At 32.7% G+C, this 20,796-nt stretch overlaps 1 non-coding gene across 1 annotated transcript; it reads left to right on the plus strand.

Moving 5' to 3' along the window:
• Positions 1–17,799: 17,799 nt before the first annotated feature.
• Positions 17,800–17,906, plus strand: LOC128295958 (small nucleolar RNA R71). Its single transcript, XR_008286506.1, has one exon. It is a non-coding gene; the product is annotated as a small nucleolar RNA R71 (small nucleolar RNA).
• The last annotated feature ends 2,890 nt before the right edge of the window (positions 17,907–20,796 follow it).

Here is a 20,796-nt window from a genome sequence, read left to right on the forward strand (position 1 = left end):
TTAAACTAACTAATAATATTATAAAAATTGAGATACTAAATTATGTTAAAAATTAAAATGTAAAGATTAAAATTAAGCATAGTATAACGAACCAAACTAAAATTGATAGTTGTTATATAATCTTTGAAAGGAAATGATAAACGGGTGTTTATTTGACAGGTGTTAGATAAGAAATGCCTTGCAGCATTCATGTCCCTTTTAAAGAGTGAATTTGATAGTAATTTTAGCTTGACTCATGAACGAACATATGGATCTATACCTTTAAAAATATAAATTAAAAAAGTTAAAAACATAATTGAATCAAGTATGAATTTGCGAGTAAACATACCATTTAAATGCATCATTTAAAAATTAAATTTGAAATAATAAATTAATAAAATATATTTTTCATGCAAGTATATAAAAATATTATTTAGAAATAAAAATTAACTTTATGTTTTTAATTTTTTCCTAAGTTGTTGGAAAATAAATAATAAATTTATCAATTTGTAAGTTGGAATATACAGTCGCCATTAAATATGTATTTTTAAAATAAAATAAGTTAATAAAATACTATAAATGTTAAATCAAAGTTATTGTAGTTAAATTATTGAGGCAGATCAATATAAAAAAATTTTTGTGGTAGAAAGGTGTTTTAAAGAAAAAATATATTATTTTTTATCGAAATAATTGACGGTAATAACTATTTAGATTAACTAATGTTATTGTAAAAGTAGAAGATCAAATTATGTCAAGTTAAAATATAAAAATTAAATTTAAAATGTGATCATGATTGAAGGACCAAAACTGAAAATTTACCATAATTTTTTAATGTCAAAAAGGAAAAGATTAAAAGCAGCAGTAAATTGTTGTAAAGTTAACCCTTACTCGTATATGCGGAAAACTTTTGATATTTAAGTATATATGTTATTTTTATTTTAAATTTATTGATTAGAGGAAACCAAAGCGATTTTAATTTTAGTCAATTTAATCAAATTGATGATATTATTAATTTCATTTTGTTAAATTTTGAATATCTATTATTAATTGGACTTTAATTTTAGTTAATATTGTATTTTTGTTTTCAAACAGTACACAAATTTGAATTTTTTATTTTTTATACAAGCAAGTGGCATATTAAGTTACAGGGTTCAAGTATTTGCAATGACATCTTCTCTCTCAATTTGTAATCAACCAAATATACACATGAATATTATTTGATATATTGGACTTGGAATTTTTTTAATTCCACAAGTATAGATGGCTGAGAAATTGTCACGTTTTTCATTTATTTTGTTTTTAATTTTGTAAATATCATTTAAAGGTACATGATCATTTCTTAATCTCACTTATGAAGTACAATAAATTTATCATTTCTGCATCAAATAATTATATATATACATTTCATTATGTCACACCTACGATAATGGTGAAAAAATTATATAGCAAATATATTTATAAAAAATGATGTAATAATTCAAAGAAATTTTGGTTGAAATGGTAAAGTTGTGACATTAAAAATAATTTTGTTTTAGATTCAAATATTATCACGCATTTATAGGTGTGTGATCGAGCCAAGACAAGTTGAACCCGAATATTGACAAGCTCGAGCTTGACTCAAAATTTGGAGCTTGATACTTAGCTCGAGCTCGATTGAACATATATTTTTAAGCTCAAATACAGCTCAAGCTTGAGCTTAATTAAGCTCATTTATCAATTTCGTACTCAAGCTTGAACTCGATTAAGGTTGAGCTTAGATCGATAATTAAGCTTAAGTTTAATAATACATATTAAGGATAATAACATAATTTAATAATATAAAATATTCAAATATATATATATATATATATATATATATATATATATTTGTTAATACAATATACAATAAGGGAGGAGGACAAGGAGGAAGAAGGAGGAGATCAAGTTGGTGATGTTGAAGTTGGTTCACCTAAAGGGGCCGAGTGTTGGAATAAGGACAAGAGGACAAACTAATTGTGAAGATAATTGCTCAAAATAGCTTTAGGGTGCTGAAAGATCAATCTCTTCTTCATCGCTGATTAGGGTATTTATAGGAGAGGTTCCTTTGTCCATTGGTTTGACGTGACAAGTAATTATGAAGAAAGTTACCCTCATCCAACGCGTGAAAGACATGTGTTGTAGGGCCCATTTTGTTATTCATTCAATCAATACAAGGCTATTACGCTCAGGTGTGCCCTTCATGACCTTGAGAGCATGTTCTTACTTGAAGAGTGTTCACACTTAAGAAGTGAATGTCTGGCCCTTTTTGAGAAGAGTGGATAGTCTTATAAAAGGGTGCTGAGAGCGGGCGGTCAAGAGCGCGGGAGGTTGATGTTCCTTTAATCAAATTGGGTGGTTGGGCAAGGCATTGCTTTCGGCAGAGTCAATAGGGAGGTCAACACTACTTTTGATGTTGACACGTGTTCAAATGGCAGAGGGATATAACAATATTAAAATGACAAGCTCAATAAGGCTCGCAAGCCATTTGAGCTGAGTATTACTAAGCTCAAATTCAACTTAAGTTGCTTGAGTTTAAACTTGGCTCGAAAATTACCTAATTGGATTCAAACTATTTTTGAGTCAAAGTCGAGTAACTTGCGAACACTAATATTATATTGTTTACACTTCTATGTGTGTATTTTTCTAAATTTTATATAAAACTACTAATAAATAAAATCTCTATAATAATTTAATTCAGATTAGGTTGATGAATTACACCAACCTTAATATCAAGAATAGCCAAAACACATTGATTGCCAATCGAAAGCAGTAATGAATCGAGTCAAATGGCGCTCTCAAGTAGTTCCGTCAAAATAGCCAAAACACATTGATTGCCGATGAAAGCAGTAACGAATCGAGTCAAATGACGTTCTCAAATAATTCCGTCACATTTGGTGGTTGAAAACACAGATTATGTTGCCTATGAGTGCTTCAAAGTCATCACAAGTTCACAACTATGTCTGTCGGCATTATTTCGACCACATATCTGGTTAAGTACTGAAATTTGCCAAGTCAGGTGTAGCCAACTTTTCAGTAAACAATTTCTAGTGAAAGTAATGTTTCTTTGGATTTTTTTTTTAAGTGTGGTTAATATATTCTAGGTTTCTTTACTTTCAAAAATTTCTTCTCCAACTTTTAGATATAAAAATAAAAGTTTAATTATTAATACGATTAAAACTCTTATATTAAATTTATGGTTTTTTTTTTCTCAATCATAAAATTTTATTAAGAGTAATACGAGACTAAGATTCAAAAAGCCATACAATCAACAACAAAATACGCAGATAACATACAGTAAAAAACATTTAGAAAAAAATGAGAACATAAAAACTCTCTCGTAATAAAAGAATATTTTAATTGAATTAATGTTCAGTTGATTTATGTCACCAACTTAATCAAAAGCTTAATTTTAGGTATAGATAAATATTTCTTTAAGCTATTAGTAATTTCCAACTAATAGAATTACACGAAAATTCATTAATTAAGTTTAAACTCAATTAGTATTATTACTTTTGTAACAATTAGAAAGATGTGAGTTTAAAGACATTTAAACGTGTATTTTCCTCCGATTTAAAGCTGAGGAAGGATCTAAAGTAAAAATAGATTATATATATATATATATATATATATATATATATATATATTACACTAAAATTCTAATTAATTATTATAAAATAGAATTTGAGTTAATCTATACTATATATTAAGCTTTTGAATCCGTTTATGTTACCCATCAACCATGTCAGAAATCAATTTCTAAATTATCAAAAGCCGTTTATTTTATAAATTAATAAATACTAATATAAATATATTTTATACTTTTAATAATATATTATTTGAATTTTGAATAAATAGAATACATGATATTTCAAGTAAAGCACCACTCGATTATATGATAACAGTTTTATACTGATTGTTTGTCCTTTAGCAATTGAAGATCTTGTGGCGATTCTTTGAAAAGATAGTTACAGAGATTTTCGCTACTTCAAAATGCTTAGTTTAGAAATTGTAACATCACATTAGAGAAAATTATTAGTTTGTTTTTTTCTAATTCATTATCAATACTTGGCTATTTTATTAAATTGACCCAAAAAATTTTAATATATACAAAAATGACTCAGGTTCAAAAACAATTACTAAAATGACCTGAAATAAACAGTAGAATGAAGTTTTGGCCTGTCAATGGCCACCACCAACTTATATTTTAGACCCATGATTGCCTGATAATTGTGTCAGGCTTTAAAAAATTATTTTTTTTGATTTTGGCCTATCAATGGCCATCATCAGGGTATTTTTTTTAAAATCGTATCATATTGGTATACAAAATATCAGTATTTAAAAAATTTTGGTCTTTGGCTTTGTCAATGGCCGCACCAGATCTGAGTTTCTAAAAAATTATTTTTGGTGTTTGGCTCATCAATGGCCGACACCAAGTACAAAAAAATAATTTTTGGTCTTTGGCACAATGGCGGCACCAAATACAAAAAAAAAATAAAATTTTTTTGATGCTGCCTTGTCAATGATCGGCACCAGAGTACGAGTTTCAAAAAAAAAAAGTTTTTGGTGCTGGCTTATCAATGGCCAGCACCAAGTACAAAAAAAAAATTAAATTTTTTTGGTGCTGGCCTGTCAATGGCCATCACACAACCGGCTCATCATCACACAACCTGGATCCGGATCCGTTGTGAGAAATTCCTCCATCGTTCGAGGATATTTTTGGTGACGACATCGAGCCTCAACATTCGACACGATCCGGATCGTCCTCATACCACCCGGAGATGCATCCCGAAACACGTACACCCACCACTGAAGATATTTTTCCATCGACACTTCTTGTCACGCAATACCCATTTACTCCCGACTATGGTGTATATAATTTTTTTTGAAATTCGTACTCTGGTGCCGGCCACTGACAGGGCAACATCAAAAAATTTTAATTTTTTTTTGTACTTGGTACCGGCTATTGACAGGCCAGCACAATTTTTTTTTTTAAAAAACTCGTACTAAGGTGCCGGCCATTGACAGGCCAGCACCAATTTTTTTTAAAATACTGGTATTTTTGTACACCAGTATGATATGATTTTTAAAAAAATACCCTAGTGATGGCCATTAACAGGCCAAAACCAAAAAAAAATAATTTTTTAAAGCCTGACACAATTATCAGACAATCATGGGTCCAAAATACGAGTTGGTGGTGGCCATTGACAGGCCAAAACCCTATTCTACTGTTCATTTCAGGTCATTTTGGTGATTATTTTTGAACTTAGGTCATTTTTATATATATTAAAATTTTTTGGGTCAATTTAATAAAATAGCCTTAATACTTAGAATATCTATGGTTAGGGTTGATTGGTTGGTTGCATGATAAAAGGTGATTGACATTATTTTTTGAATATATCATGTATTTTTATTTAAATTGATTTTTTAAGTTCCTAACTAATTTTTAACAATATAATTTTTAAAATTAAAATCTAAATCCTTTCACTAAAAATTTAAAGTGTCACTATTTCACGTAAGTGTGAGGTTGACATAATATCGAATGAAAAACTAGATAAGTTAAACATTTTGGACTCCATATTAAATGTTGAAATATAGTTGAAAATACAGTAATCTTGACGTGTTGGAATTGTATTAATAACTAAATGATTAATATTTAAAACTGAAGAAATTCATATAAAAACTAATAAAATTCAAGGGATTTTTTTTTTAGGTTTAATTGTCAATTTCATCTGTATATTGAGAGGTTAGTTTATTTTCGTTGATGCAAGGTTAAGATGATGGAGACTAAAGATGGTTCACCTAATCGGGGAATAGTCGTTGGTGGTGGAGTATGATGGATGTCTTGAGAGAGAAAAGGGTTGTATACGGAATGGGGAAAATGAATAGGAGAGGGAGAAGGGATTGGAAGAGGGTATGAGTGATGTCTTGGGCTCTGAGCTACCGAGATGACCCAGTAAAACATTCAGTTTCCGAAAAAAGTTAGAAAGTTCATTTCATAAAAAATTCAGATTATATAATTCTTAATTTTAATTCAAACAACTTTAGTAACTTGAGCATAAAATAGGATTAATTTGCAAAAAATTCAAAATTTACAAAGAGGTATCGATACCAACTAGAAAAGTATCGATACTTATTAAAATATCAATACAGTTTTGGCATTCTGCCAATTTTGAAATTTGTAAAACGTGATAAACCGATATAAGTATCAATACTAATTTGGCATTATGTTTGTTATTAAACCCATTTATTTGGTCAAGTATCAATACCAAATGCCAAAGTATCGACACTTTTCACTAGAATTGATGAAAATCACTTTTTAGAAAACAATTTCGATTCAATTTCAAAAACACTTATTAATTTAACTCGTTTTAGGAAAAAAAATCAGTTTAATTAAGTTATCTTGTTCTTTTAATTTTAGTTCCAAATTTGTTAGGAAAAATATATTTAAACCATTTTAAATTGATTTAACAATGTTCGAGGTTGATATTAAAACGTGTAATTGTAACCTCTCCAACCCGGTCTAAACATTAGGCTCAAATTTAGAATATTACATTTGCCACCGAAATAACCCAGTAAGCTATCAGAGTTTAGAAAACAAAAACATTTGTTTATCTTAGAAGAAAACTTAGTCTATTTTTAGAAAAATTCATGAGCTAATAAAAATCGATTAAATTTAACAATTTTCTTGTAACGGTGATTACCCTTGAAAACTTTGTTAATTTCTAATTTATTTATTACTCAAATTTTAATTATAACCAAGCAGCGGAGAAGTGATATTCAATTTAGTTTTAGTTAAGTTAAATCAGAATTATTTTATGCATAACCAAATCTTATTCCATGATCAATATCCTAAATTCAAATTAAAAATCATGCATGCTAAATAAACCCTAAACATAAGTCTCATGCCACAGTTTAAATAAAGCAATACAGTTATAAAGTAATAGTAATTATAAAAATAAGCCTAATAATACTTTTATATCAATAAAATGATTCTGAGCCCTCCGTATGCCGTGTCCGCATCCTAACCTGGTGGGTTATGTAAAGATATAAAATAAGGGGGAGTTCAATCACAAGAAAATCAGTGCAAACGATAGACAAAACATATAGAATCACGATTCATAAAGTAACTCTTAACAAAAATTTCAAAATTCATAGTTTTGTATATGCATGCTTCTGAATGCAATGTAGTTTCATTTTAACAGAAAATATCCCACCCCACTACTACAGACCATAATAAGAGTTTCCCAAAACTTTTCTATTCCTACACACTGTGTTGTGGATGAACCACCAGAGTTGCAGGTTATTACACTGCCAGAAGGTTGTGAATGCACAACGTTTTTGTAGATAAAAGTTGCCAGAATATTTTTGGATGAACCACCAAAGTTGTAGGTTATTACGCTGCCAGAAGGTTGTGAATGCACAACGTATTTGCAGATAAGAGCTACCAGAAAATTTGGGAATGAACCACCTGTCACATCCCGAAAACCAAGTTAAAAGAAATTAGGTTAGTGGAATCAAGAGTGGTCATGCCCTGTTTTGAATTAAGGTTATGAAAATTATGTCAAGTAATTTGTTCTGGTTCAGTGGTTAAGAGATGTGAGTAGTGTGTGTGAGGTTCTGGGTTTGAATCCTTCCACTAAATTTTTTTTATTTTTGCTAAATCCTTATATTTGAACATTTGATTTATAAACTATTTTCGCTCAATTGATGTTAAGAATAGCTTGTTGGTTCAGTGGTAAAACTTCAGCTTACATTTTAGTCTTGTGTTCGAATCCCTACATATACAAAGTGAAAATTATTATTTTTTTATTTTAAACTCTGGGGAAAAAAATCTGATGTGGAGAGTTAATAAGAGTTAGTGGGGGTATTTTTAAAAAAAAAGGTGATGAGGGATTTTTCTAATTTTTCTCTATCAACGGACCATCTCTCACTCTCCACTCTTCCATTTTGCATTTTCACGTTAGAGAACTGTTCACCGTTTTCTTTTCTTTTCTTTTGTTTTCTTCAATTTTTTCTATTATTCCTTTGCAGCCTTTAATCTTTCTTTTTGATCGTTTATACATGTTTTTCGCCATTATTCTATTGTTTTTCATGCCTAGTTTTTGGATTTTGTTCTTTGGTGAGCGATCTGGGGTTCTGAAATTATGGTAAGTGACGTGTAAGTATAGTGTTCTTTGCCATTGTTGTTATTAGTGAAAAAAAAAAGATGCTCTTTTGGTAAGGTTTTATTTGATGAATTCTTGTTGGTTAGATTCGCTTTGATAACTTCTTTTGGGGGTTTCTGTTAGGGGAGGATTGTGATCGACATAAATCTCTTCTGAAAAATTGAGTACCTTAGTAATTGCTTTCTAGGTAAACGCTGATATTTCTAGTATTTTTAGTCGAATGAATGTTTTGAGTTCGTTGAAATTGTATTACATTACTTGATATTTTGGCGTTAATTCGTTCTTTTGGTGTTGTAATAGGAGTTGGCAATGTTGCTTTTGAGCTGGCACCAAAAAACAATCAGGTGTGTGTTTCTAGCTTGAAACCCCCGCGAATAAATCTGGAAAATCAGGACAAAACCCAAGAAATTCGAAACTATTTTTTTTCACACGGCTGTGTGAGGGCACACGGCCGTGTGTGATTATGTGGATAAATCAATTAGGCTGTATGGGGCACATGGACATATGAGATTACATGGGCAAATCAGGTAGGCCGTGTGGGGCACATGGGCATGTGTGATTACACGGGTAAATCAAATAGGTCGTGTGAGTCATACGGGCTGGTTATCTAGTCCGTGTAAAACCGCACAGGTAGGTGATACATTTTTCTAGAATTTTCATTTAGGGCCTAGTTAATTTGTAATTCGTAATCAAACCCTCTATGGGGCCCATTTTGCTTAACAAGACCTGAAATGAGGTATATGTGTTGTTATGTTCAGTATGTGAGTTAAATATATAATATGTGTCGATAATTTTTGAAAGCATGATTATTTTTGTAAAACACGTGTGACATCCATAGTCTATCATCTTTTTGATTGATATCTGATTCGACTATATGATATGTACGCTTGCCATTATGATTTTGCATGAGCATTGGAATGGGTTTTAATGACGGAGGAAGTGTTTTCAGGCAGTATTACTACAATTTTGGTGGTTAAACCGCAATATATGTTTGGCAACTTAGCTACACCATTATGAGTGGCATGCCACTACGACCTGGTTTGATTGGATGGATGGACTCTTGTAGTCCTATTTGGTGGATTGGTTTGACGGAGTTGGTGTGTAGTGGATGGGGGTAGGATTTCTTCTGATTTGAAATGACATTTTGATCTGATATATGTTTCTAGAAATATGACATTCTTATCTAATATATGTTTATGGTAATATGACATTCTGATATGGTCTTTGTATATGTGAATGTTATAAGTAAAAGTTTTGTTTGTGGGCCGAGTAATACATTGGGCTTCTAGCTCACTTGTTTGTCTAATACATTTCAGATGATCTTCAGACTTAGGACAGGACAGAGTGCGGGAGCTCGGATTGGTTTTTCACATAAGATGGTTCGAATTATTTTAATTAAGATTTTATGACTTTTGAATTTTTGTACTAAGTTTTTGGATTTGGTTTTGTTTTTGGGTTTTTGATCTATTCGTCGGTTTTTGGGTGATATTAAACGTAAAACTGCAAAATCATATGAATTTGTCAAATTGGAATTTAGTTTTCAAAACTTAAAAAATTTGAAAATATCCACCGCAAAATTAAGTATCAAACTAAACACTTTTCTGTAAAATGAGTAAGTACTATGCATGATTTTTTCTAAATAACAATGTAAGAGTTTTGCCAAAAATTAATATTTTTGAATCACGTGATTACAAAAGTTAGAGTGTAATTTTTGAAAGTTTCTACTTTTTTTTTTATAAGCAAATGTTTAAGAGATTGTGCTATGAAATACATGTTTTCAAACTTGAGAATTTTCTGAAACTCGCATGAGCTTAGCTAAATTAAGATTTCAGATCACACGATTTCTAAGCTAGATTTTAAAAGTCTTTCAAACGAGTTGATGTAACTTCTCCAGATTCGACCATAACGCCTAGGTCAGGTTTGGAGAGTTACACCATCAGAGTTGCAGATTGTTGACGTTCCTCCTTTCAAAATGTCCCACCCCATGCTATGCAGTATGACATGCTAGTAACAGCTCAATACAAAAATAATATACATGCTTACATGTATTGATGGTCACTAAACTAACAATAAATACGACTAAGACAAGCGCACCTATTGAACAATAGTATAGTTATGGTAAGTAGGGAATATAGTATCCACGAGGACTAAAAGTATTAGTAATTATTGTTTTTCTATAATTTAGCTGACAAATTAGAGTGATTAATTTTAATCTAAAATTACTAAACTAATCTAATTAAGAACGCAACAAAGAATGAAATAGGAAAATAATCGAATATAACCAATAAGATAAATAATACCCAGGAAAGAATCTATTTAGACTTCACCTATTATTATGAATCTGAATTAAACGATTTATTCACTTGTGTCTTAACCTGTAGAAATCCCTAAATTATGTTAATATCTCTTTCGAGAGTAAAAACAACTGACTCTAGGTTGATTAATTGAAATATCTTTCTAATTTAAACCCCTATTATCGCATTAACTTGATCTACGGATTCTCCTATTAGATTTGACTCTAATCTGGTTGATTTATGTCATCTTATTTCTAGGATTACATGCAACTCCATTCAATTATGCTAGATCAACTCCTAAATAGGGACTTTTGCTCCATTGAAATTAGCACATTAAATATGAATTAATATCCTAAAAATATTAAAACAAGAAATAAGCATACATAATTGAGAAGAAGAATCAAGTATTTATCATGTAAATCAGAAATCAAATAATAAGATTCATCATAGGTTTCATCCTCCCTATGTATCTAGGGAATTTAGTTCATAATCCTGAATAGAAACATCTCAAAGTTAGGATGACCACAAGACATAAAGAAACTCAATAAAACTTCATAGGAAATTAGATAGAGATCTTCGATCGTAAGGGAGATCTGCTTCTGAGTTGATTCTGATGGTGTTCTTTAAGTGTTTTCTTCGATCTTTTCTCATTGCCCCTTCTCTATTCTTCAAATCGGTATTTATAGTCTTTAGAATGCTCAAAAAGCCTAAAAATTGGGTTTTTCCACTTATTTGGGAAGTAGAGTGCGAAATCGACATAGGCTAGCACATGGGCGTATGGCCAGCTCGTGTGGCTCACATAGGTGTGTGACCAGCCTGTGTGGAAATGCCAAGGCCGTGTGGATATTGAAAATAGCTCTCTTTGTCCAATTCTGGCTCGGTTTTCACTCCTTTCATTCCCTAATGCTCTCCTGAGTATAGAAACATGAATTTAAAGGATTAAGAGCATCAAATTCACTAATTTTCATAATTCATAATCCAAAAACGCATTAAGAAAGAGATTAAAATATGTTACTTTTACAGTTGATCAAATATCCCTACATTTAAGCGTTTGCTTGTCATCAAGAAAAATCCTCAACTCCCCTTAAAATTAATATTTCTCAACTTGTAATTCCCATTAATAACGTCTCAAAATAATTCACAAATAGTCATGCATTGACAATTCAACCAAAAGAGCACTAAAATCTCAAACAATCCAAGCTAACATTTTTAAATAAGAAAACGTAGGTGTCTCCCATTATTTAAGTAGTTACCTTTAATTCAATATTCACAAGAATTGACATCCTTACTAAAGATTCACACAAATCACTCAAAGTGTTTAAGGTTCACGGTTCACGGTTCACGATTCACGAATAAGCACTCAATAGTCAAACAAGAAAAGTCATTACCATAGGCTTGTATGAAAATCAAATCTCCACCATTATAAAATAAGATGATACACAAATTAAAAGGTATTTAAGAGATTGTAATGGGGCTTAGGTGATAGGTGTGGAGAAAAGCCGAAAAATATGGTTAAAATTAAGATCAAATTGATAAATTACCAAACTAGAAAAATCAAAAATGCTGAATTAAAAACAAGTGCATAAATCAAGAACTATTCAAGAATAAGAAACAAGCTTCTTCTCAAAATATGAACTCAACTGTTCAAGCTCAATCATAGAACTAAAATAATAATCAATATATATATATGTATATATATATATTTTTTGATTTTTTAACAATAAGAAATAATTCAGCAACTTAAACAAAAGAGCACAGTTAGGAAACTAACCAAATCAAATCTCGACAAAAAGGGAGTCAATAAAACGGGAAAAATTCTCAACAAAAAAAATGAGTTAGGGGTTAACATTAATGGGTAAATCAAGAAATGGTGTGTTAAGCTCAACAGGGTTCAGTAAGGGTTAATTACGAAGGTAGGCTTTTTATGGGTTAAATGGGTTAAAACCTAAGTGCATTTATCATCTCAATGTATGAAATTAAATGTATGGTCTCGACATGTATAATCGAACCAAGTTCTAAAATAACAAATCAAATTTACACACTCATAACCAGTAATAAAATGAGCAAGAAAAATGTATGCACTAAAGGCTCAAAATCTCACAAAAAATAATGGTTTTTGATGTCAAACTTCAAGGTAATACTTCAATTTAGAGAATCAACCTAAAAATTTTAATTTCTGAAAAATATCTTATCATGCTTGATTCTCTCATGTCTTCAATTTTAAATCAACCAATATACAATTATCGATAAATTAATCTAAAACACATCAACAAAAATTCCAAATCGACAAAAATACATTCTAATGGCAGTATGAGAAAATTACTTAAATACAAAACATAATTTAGGGATTTTCTATAATTAACCTCCCTACATAATTTAGGGATTTTCTATAATTAACCTCCCCACACTTAAGATGTACATTGCCCTCAATGTACAAATAGATATAATCACAGTATAAACAAAATATCAAAAGAGAAGGAGAAAACTGAAACTGCCCTGAATATTGGATGAAATTGCCAGAATGGTGAAAAGCAGATTTGTAGACAAATCTAGATGTAGTGCATGATTTCGAGCAAACTAGTAAGAAAATAAATACAAATAGTGAAGAAGATTAAGGGGTTATAACTCGAGTAGAAACAACCATAAAAATATAGTTCAAAAGATAAAAATTAAAAAATACAAGAAAATAAAAATAAAACAAAATAATTAAAAATAGAAATAAACATAAACATAGAAAAAATTAAATTAAAAAAAATCAAATAAAATCAATGATCCTCATAGTCGTAGGCATCAGTAGGGTGAGTAGCTGGTGCTGAAGAAGAGATGTGAAGGTGCTAACAGATCTCTGCAGTGCCGCGTTCATACTATCGAACCTCTTAAAGCAGTGCTGCTCAAAGTGAGTGAACCGCTTGGAGAGGTCCTCTAATGTAGCAACAGAATAAACAAGACGGTGACTCAAAGGTGGAGGATGAGATGGGCCCTCGTGATGGAAAAGGACATCATCAGTGAAGTCATCGGGTTCATTCTGAGAGTCGGAATGAAATAATTGGTACTGAGGAGGATCCATTCCACGAAGTTGCTCAATCATCCTCACGGGTCATGCTCGATATCCCTTGTGGAGACATCTGGTCGGCGAGTGTAAGCATGTAAGACTACTCCAGTGTGTCGAGGAGACCGAAGTGTTGAGCCACATAAGGGCCTAAATAGATAGGACCTTTCTTTTGCGGTCTATCTGATGGCGAAAGGCGAGGGCGATGAAGTATGCTAAATAAAAAATATGCCTTGTGGTCATGCTCCATAAAAAATATGCATCGGTAGTACTGACGACTTCAGTGCTCTCCCTCCTACCAGACAATGTATTAGCCAAGAGAGCATGAATATGCCGTAAGGCTGGAGGAAGAGAAGTCGTCTTCGAGCAACTCGCGTCATAAGGTGTCGTACTCGCCGTAAGATCTACCCAACAACTAGATGGCGAGTAGTTGATGTGCCAATGTAGGCAGAGGAAGTTCTCGGCCTAAACCGAGTGGTCACAGTCGAAGTAACTGATATAAGTTCTCCTAGGGACCCACTAAAAATCAAATATAAGGGTAGCGGGCCTCGGTAGAAGCCCTCGAGGAAGAAGAAGTCACGCCGGTGTCTTTTGTGTTTTCAAAGTGGGGAAGGAAACCTTAGATTTTCCACGTGTGTTCGTCATGATGTACCTAAAAATTGAGAAATAAAGCATCACCAAATATGCAAATAGAGGGTCGACAAATCAAAATCCAAGTAGTTAAAGAATGAAAACCTAAAAGACAAATAATAATCATAAGAACAATAGTAACAAATAAGAATAATAAGATAATGATAATAAAGCTAAGAAAATCAAAGCAACCAAGAACAAAATAAGACTTATAATAAAAACACTACTAAAATAATAATAAAAGGAATAAGAATATGAATAAGAACAAAAATAGAGGTAAAAAATGAGAATAAGCAAAACAAAAATAAAAGGGACAATATAAATTAAAGCTACTACTAATAAGAAGACAAATAGAAAGAAAACTAATAAGAAGAATAAGACTAAACTAATAGAATAAAACAAAATTAGAAGCGGAAAATGAAAAAAATAATGACAATAAAAATAATAAAGATACTAAAATAAAAGAAGCTAAAATAAAATAATAAGCAATGAGAATAACAAGAAAATAAGTAACTAAAATAAATAAATAAAATAAAAACAAAAAAATAGGGAAAAAGGAGAAACTGACGTTGACGGTGGTGGTAGGCACGGTGGTCGACGGGTGTGGATGGGTGGTCAAAGGGGGCTGGATGCGAGTTAGAGAGGGATGCGAATGGGACGGCTATGGGGGCTGGGGTGTATGTGGGGAAGAAAGAGAGAAGGGGGAGAGAGCATGTGTGGTGGTACGGACAGTGGTGGGGACGTGTGTGTGCGACGTGGAATGGGTGGAAACTTTGGTTGAAAATAGGTCAGTGATGAGGAGAAAAGAAGGAAGAAAGAATAAGCGAGAAAGGGAGAGGGCGATAGGTGTGTAGTGGTTCAAAGGGGGAAGGAAGGGGAGGGTGGTCGTGGAGGTGATGAGGAAGAAGGTGGGACAAACGGGGACGAAATGGGAGTGACAGTGGATGAAAGGGGGTTGCGGCTGTGAGCAACAGTACTAAGGTTGGATGGTGAAGAAGAAGACAAAGTAAAAGAAAATATTTTAAGGTTTGGGGTTAAAAAGGGGACACAGTTGTGTGAGGCTCATGCTGGACCACACGGTCGTATCCCACGCCCGTGTAGTTTGTCTCTGCCTGTGTGTGATTAAATTTTTAACCCAGTCTTCACACGACCGTGGACCCGCCCGTGTGTCCAGGTCGTGTGCACTCTCCTCTACTTCTCTCATGCCCGTGTGAGGGCCCATACGCCCATGTGGCTTAGCCGTGTCTTGCATAGGGCTATGTGTCTTGCCCGTGTAACTCTTTGACTTGACTTAAAGTTAAAAAAATAGCTTTAGGTTTCACATTGCCTAGAATACCCTCGTGTGTCCAGGCTGTGTGTGCCACTCGGCTGTGTGGACTATTTTAGACCGTGTCTCCATCGAAATTTTGAAAAATAAAGCCCTAGGATGCACACGGCTATGTCGTCAGGCCGTGTAACTCACTATTAAACCCTTTATAGTACACACGGCCTGGGACACCCTTGTGTGTCCAGGCTGTGTGGGTCAAAAACATTTTTTTTTGGAAAAGAAATTAATTTTAAAAATAACATGAAATAAAATTAAGAAATTTAGCAGTGTTAACACTCGGGTTGCCTCCCGATAAGAACTTCTTTAAAGTTTAAGCTCAACTTACCTCGTATTCGTACGGTCATTGTGGTTCGCGGAGTCTAAAATCCTCTTTCTCGTTATCAATTTTATTATCAAAATAAGGTTTAAGTCGAGTACTATTTACCTTAAATGTGCCAAATTCAGAATGAGTTACCTCGACTATATCATATGGCAAGACATGCAGTACCGTAAAGGGATTTGATCCGTTTGCATCAAACTTTGAAGTGGCAATTCAAGGATTCATTTTATCTAGCATTACCTTTTCCCCAACCTTAAATTGGTTCGTTCCATCCACATACTCATCATGTCGTCTCTTTGGCTCTTCATCGTGCTTTTTTGGTTTCTCCTTGACATGCGTTCACCATTCATCTAGTTCATCAATTTGTAACATTTGTTCTTCATGAGTCATTCTGTCGTATTGACTAGAACATGGCTCCATTGCATTTTTTCGAGGGGTTTCTTGCAAAGAAGGTTAAGCCATATGGTTACTCATATTAACAGAACTTATAAAACCATCTCGATCATTAGATGTCTTAACAGAATCACGAGCTTGGAGAGTAATAATTTCATCACCTACACGAAGTACTAACTCACCCGTACCAGCATCAATCATAGTTTTAGCAATTGCTAAAAGGGCCGACCTAGAATTAAATGTACATTACTATCCTCATCCATGTCTAAAACAAAAAAATCAACTGGGAATATGAATTTATCAATTTTTACAAGAACATCTTCAATAATACCCCTAAGAAATCTAATGTTCTATCTGCTAATTGAATACTTATCCTAGTTTGTTTGGGTTTCCCAATACCTAATTACTTAAACATTTTATAAGGCATGACATTAATACTAGCCCCTAAATCAGCCAAAGCATTATTAATATTCAAACTACCAATTCAATAAGGAATAGTAAAACTCCCTAGATCTTTCAATTGGTTGGGTAGTTTATTTTATAGTATGGCTGAGCAAATTGCATTTAGCTCCACAGTCAACAAATCATCTGACTTCTTTTTGTTCGGCAAAAGCTTCTTTAAAATTTTAACGAAATTAGGCATTTGCGAGAGAGCTTTAATAAACGGTAAGTTAACATGTAATTTTTTCAAAATTTTAAAAAATTTACCAAATTATTCGTTCGTGTGGTCTCTCTTCGTTGCATCAGGATATGACACTCGAGGTTTATATTCTTTACCAAATGGTTTTTGTTCATTTTGGCTTACGTCGACCTTACCGTTACTCACCACAATTTCCTACCTCGGTTCTGGTTTAGATTTAACTAACCCTTTTTCATCTCGCACAGTAATTGCATGAAGTTTCTCCCTTCGGTTAGTTTCGGTATTGATAGGTAAACTACCTTGTGGTCATTCTGAAATTAACTTAGCAAGTTGGTTGATTTGGTTCTAGAGCCCTTGAATCAATACTTATTGATTTTTAAGTACTGTTTAAGTATTTTAAAAGCGGGTTTCTGACACCGAGATAAACTTCGTTAACATCTCTTCAAGCTTCAGTTTCTTCTATTGTTGGTAAGATTATTGTTGGAAGCCTGGAGGGGGTTGTGCTCTCTAATTTCCTTGACCACCCTAAGAGAAATTGGGATGGTTCCTCCAATTTGCATTATAGGTTTTACTATAAGGGTAATTTTGAGGCATAGAATTATTACCCGCATAATTTATTTGTTTGTTCTCTATGCTAGGACCATAGGGTAGACACTCTGGATTATTCATTCCTCCTCCATTCATATCGCATTACATCACCGGATGTACCTGCATGGAAACATATAAACCATCAATTTTCTTATTTAACTATTCTACCTGATTTGATAACATGCTGACTACATCTAAATTAAAGACACCGTTTGCTTTCATTAGCTTTGTCCTCATCACTTGCCATTAATAATTATTCAGTGCCATCTCCTGTATAAACTCATAAGCTGCAACAAGTGTTTTATTGTTCAGAGTTCTATTGGCTGCTGCATCGATCAACAACCTAGTTGAGGGATTCAAACTGTTGTAGAAGGTTTGAACATGTAGCCATAGAGGTAACCCATGGTGAGGGCACATTCTCAATAAATCCTTGCATCTCTCTCATGCATCATATAAGGTCTCTAAGTTGATCCGGACAAAGGAAGTGATATCATTCCTCAACTTGGCTGTTTTAGCCGGTGGGAAGTACTTCAGTAGGAATTTCTCAGTCATTTGATCACATGTAGTGATAGAACCTCTTGGTAAAAAATTCAACCATTGTTTAGCTTTTCTCCTCAACGAGAAAGGGAATAACCGTAGGCGAATGACGTCGTCAGAAATGTCATTTATCTTAAAGGAATCACAGATTTCCAGAAAATTAGCCAAATGAGTATTTGGATCTTCGTCTTACAAACCATCAAATTGAACAAATTGTTGAATCATCTGAATAGTGTTCGACTTCAGTTTGAAATTATTTGCAGCAATGGTGGGTCTCACAATACTTGATTCAGCCCCAGTTAGAGTAGGCTTGGCATAATCATACATAGTACAGGAAGATGATCTGGATTTATAGGATTTGCAGCAACTGTAGGAGGTAGTCGATTATTCTGATTATCACCTATCTCCTTAGTAATAATAATGCCCTCTTGGTCGTTTACTATATTCTATTGACTTTGCCTTGCTTCTCTACGGTTTCTGCGAGTTATACTTTCAATTTCACTATCAATAATGGTCTCGACGTGTTTCTTCTAGTCATAAACTAAAGGAACCTTTCAGAAGCAAATAAAAGAAAAAATTAGAATGTAAAAATCAAACTAAAAATAAAAATAAAATGCAATAAAAATAAATGGCTAAATTAATAAAAATCAAATGTTCCTAATATTTTAGTCCTTGGCAATGGCACCAAAAACTTGATGGTCACTAAACTAACTATAAATAAGACAAAGACAAGTGCACCTATCGAACAAAAGTATAGTTATGGTGAGTAGGGAATATCATATCCACGGGGACTAAAAGTACTAGTAAATACTATTTTTCTATTATTTAGCTGACAAATTGGAGTGATTGTTTTTAATCTAAAATTACTAAACTAATCTAACTAAGAACGCAACAGAGAATAAATGTTTTTAATCTAAAATTACTAAACTAATCTAACTAAGAACGCAACAGAGAATAAAATAGGAAAATAATCAAATATAACCAATAAAATGGGCAATACCCAGGAAGAAATCCACCTAACTTCACCTATTATTATGAATCTGAATTAAGCGATTTATTCAATTGTGTCTCAATCCGTAGAAATCCCTAAATTATATTAATATCTCTTTTGAAAGTAAAAACAGTTGACTCTAGGTTGATTAATTGAAATCTCTTTCTACTTAAAACTCTTATTGTCCCATTAACTCGATCTATGGATTCCTCTATTAGATTTGACTCTAATCTAGTAGATTTATGTCATCCTATTTCTAGGATTGCATGCAACTCCACTCTATTATGCTAGATCTACTCTTAATAGGAACTTTTGCTCCACTAAAATAAGCACATTAAACCTGAATTAATATCCTAGAAATATTAAAACAAGAAATAAACATAGATAATTGAAAACAAGAATCAAGTATTTATCATGTAGATTAGAAATCAAATAATAAGATTCATCATAGGTTTCATCCTCCCTAGGTATCTAGGGAATTTAGTTCATAATCTTGAATAAAAACATCTTAAAGTTAGAATAACCACAAGACATAAAGAAACTCAATAAAACTTCGAAGGAAATTAAATAAAGATCTTCGATCTTGAGGGAAATCCACTTCTGAGTTGATTTTGATGGCTTTCTTTAAGTGTTTTCTTCGATATTCTCTCATTGCCCCATTCTCTATTCTTCTAATTGGTATTTATAGTCTTTAGAATGCTCAAAAAGCCTAAAAATTGAGTTTTTCGCATATTTGGGAAGTAAAGTACGAAAACAACATGGGTTGTCACATGGGCGTGTAGCAAGCTCGTGTGGCTCACACGGGCGTGTGGCCAGCCCGTGTGGGAATGCTCAGGCGGTGTAGATCATGAAAACAACTCTATTTTTTTGATTTTGGCTGGTTTTTCACTCCTTTCGCTCCTAAATGCTTTCCTAAGTATAGAAACATGAATTTAAAGGATTAGAAGCATCAAATTTTCTAATTTTCATAATTCATCATCCAAAAACGCATTAAGAATGAGATTAAAATATGTTACTTTTACAATTAATCATGTATTCAGTTTAATAATAGTGGAAGGCATGCGCATGCAATCAGTAATACAATGGAAAATTTTAATAGTTGCAATTTATTAGAAATTGAGAGACAATGGTATGTATCATTCACATATCATGCACATAACAATAGTAATTCAATCAACCAAACCATGGATTCCAAAATATTAATACTATTAGAGACTCAATGGAGTGAAAAAAATTTCTAAAAATAGTTCAGGGAATATCCAAGGACTAAACTACACTTAACATAAATTTTTAGACAAAATTGTAAAACATGGGATACATAGCCATGTGGCTGGGCCGTGTGAAAAGTTATAGGCCTGGTGAAAGTGTTACACAGCCATGTGGCCAGGCCATGTAATAGATTGTGGCTATGTGTAAAACGTTAAAATTATCCTACATGTGAGACATAACCGTGTAGAAAGGCTATGGTTGTGTCATTCACGAACTAGCCTAGTGTTTTAGAGGTACACGGCCGTGTGGGGGGTCATGTGGTCCATTTGCTCGTGTGAGAGATCATGTGCCCTATTCCTGGACACGATTTGCCCTGATTCGCTTGTAAAAGAACATACACCTTTTGTCGGGAGACCAATTGATATTCCTCACACCCGATTCTGATCCGATTCACCTAAATCAGGTCATTCAAATAGAATTTATATACGAGTCAATGATTTATTTCAAGATTATCGAAAGATTCGAAAAGAACCAAAAAAGATTAAGTAATTGAATTGAAAGATTAACGTGATTCAATGCTATTGCAAAATTTATGAGTTCTACTAATTGAAACAAATGTACTTACCAAACCTTGATGAAAAGAAACAAATGCTATCA

This window comes from Gossypium arboreum, chromosome 7 (genome assembly GCF_025698485.1).
Source record: "Gossypium arboreum isolate Shixiya-1 chromosome 7, ASM2569848v2, whole genome shotgun sequence".
Taxonomy (NCBI): domain Eukaryota; kingdom Viridiplantae; phylum Streptophyta; class Magnoliopsida; order Malvales; family Malvaceae; genus Gossypium; species Gossypium arboreum.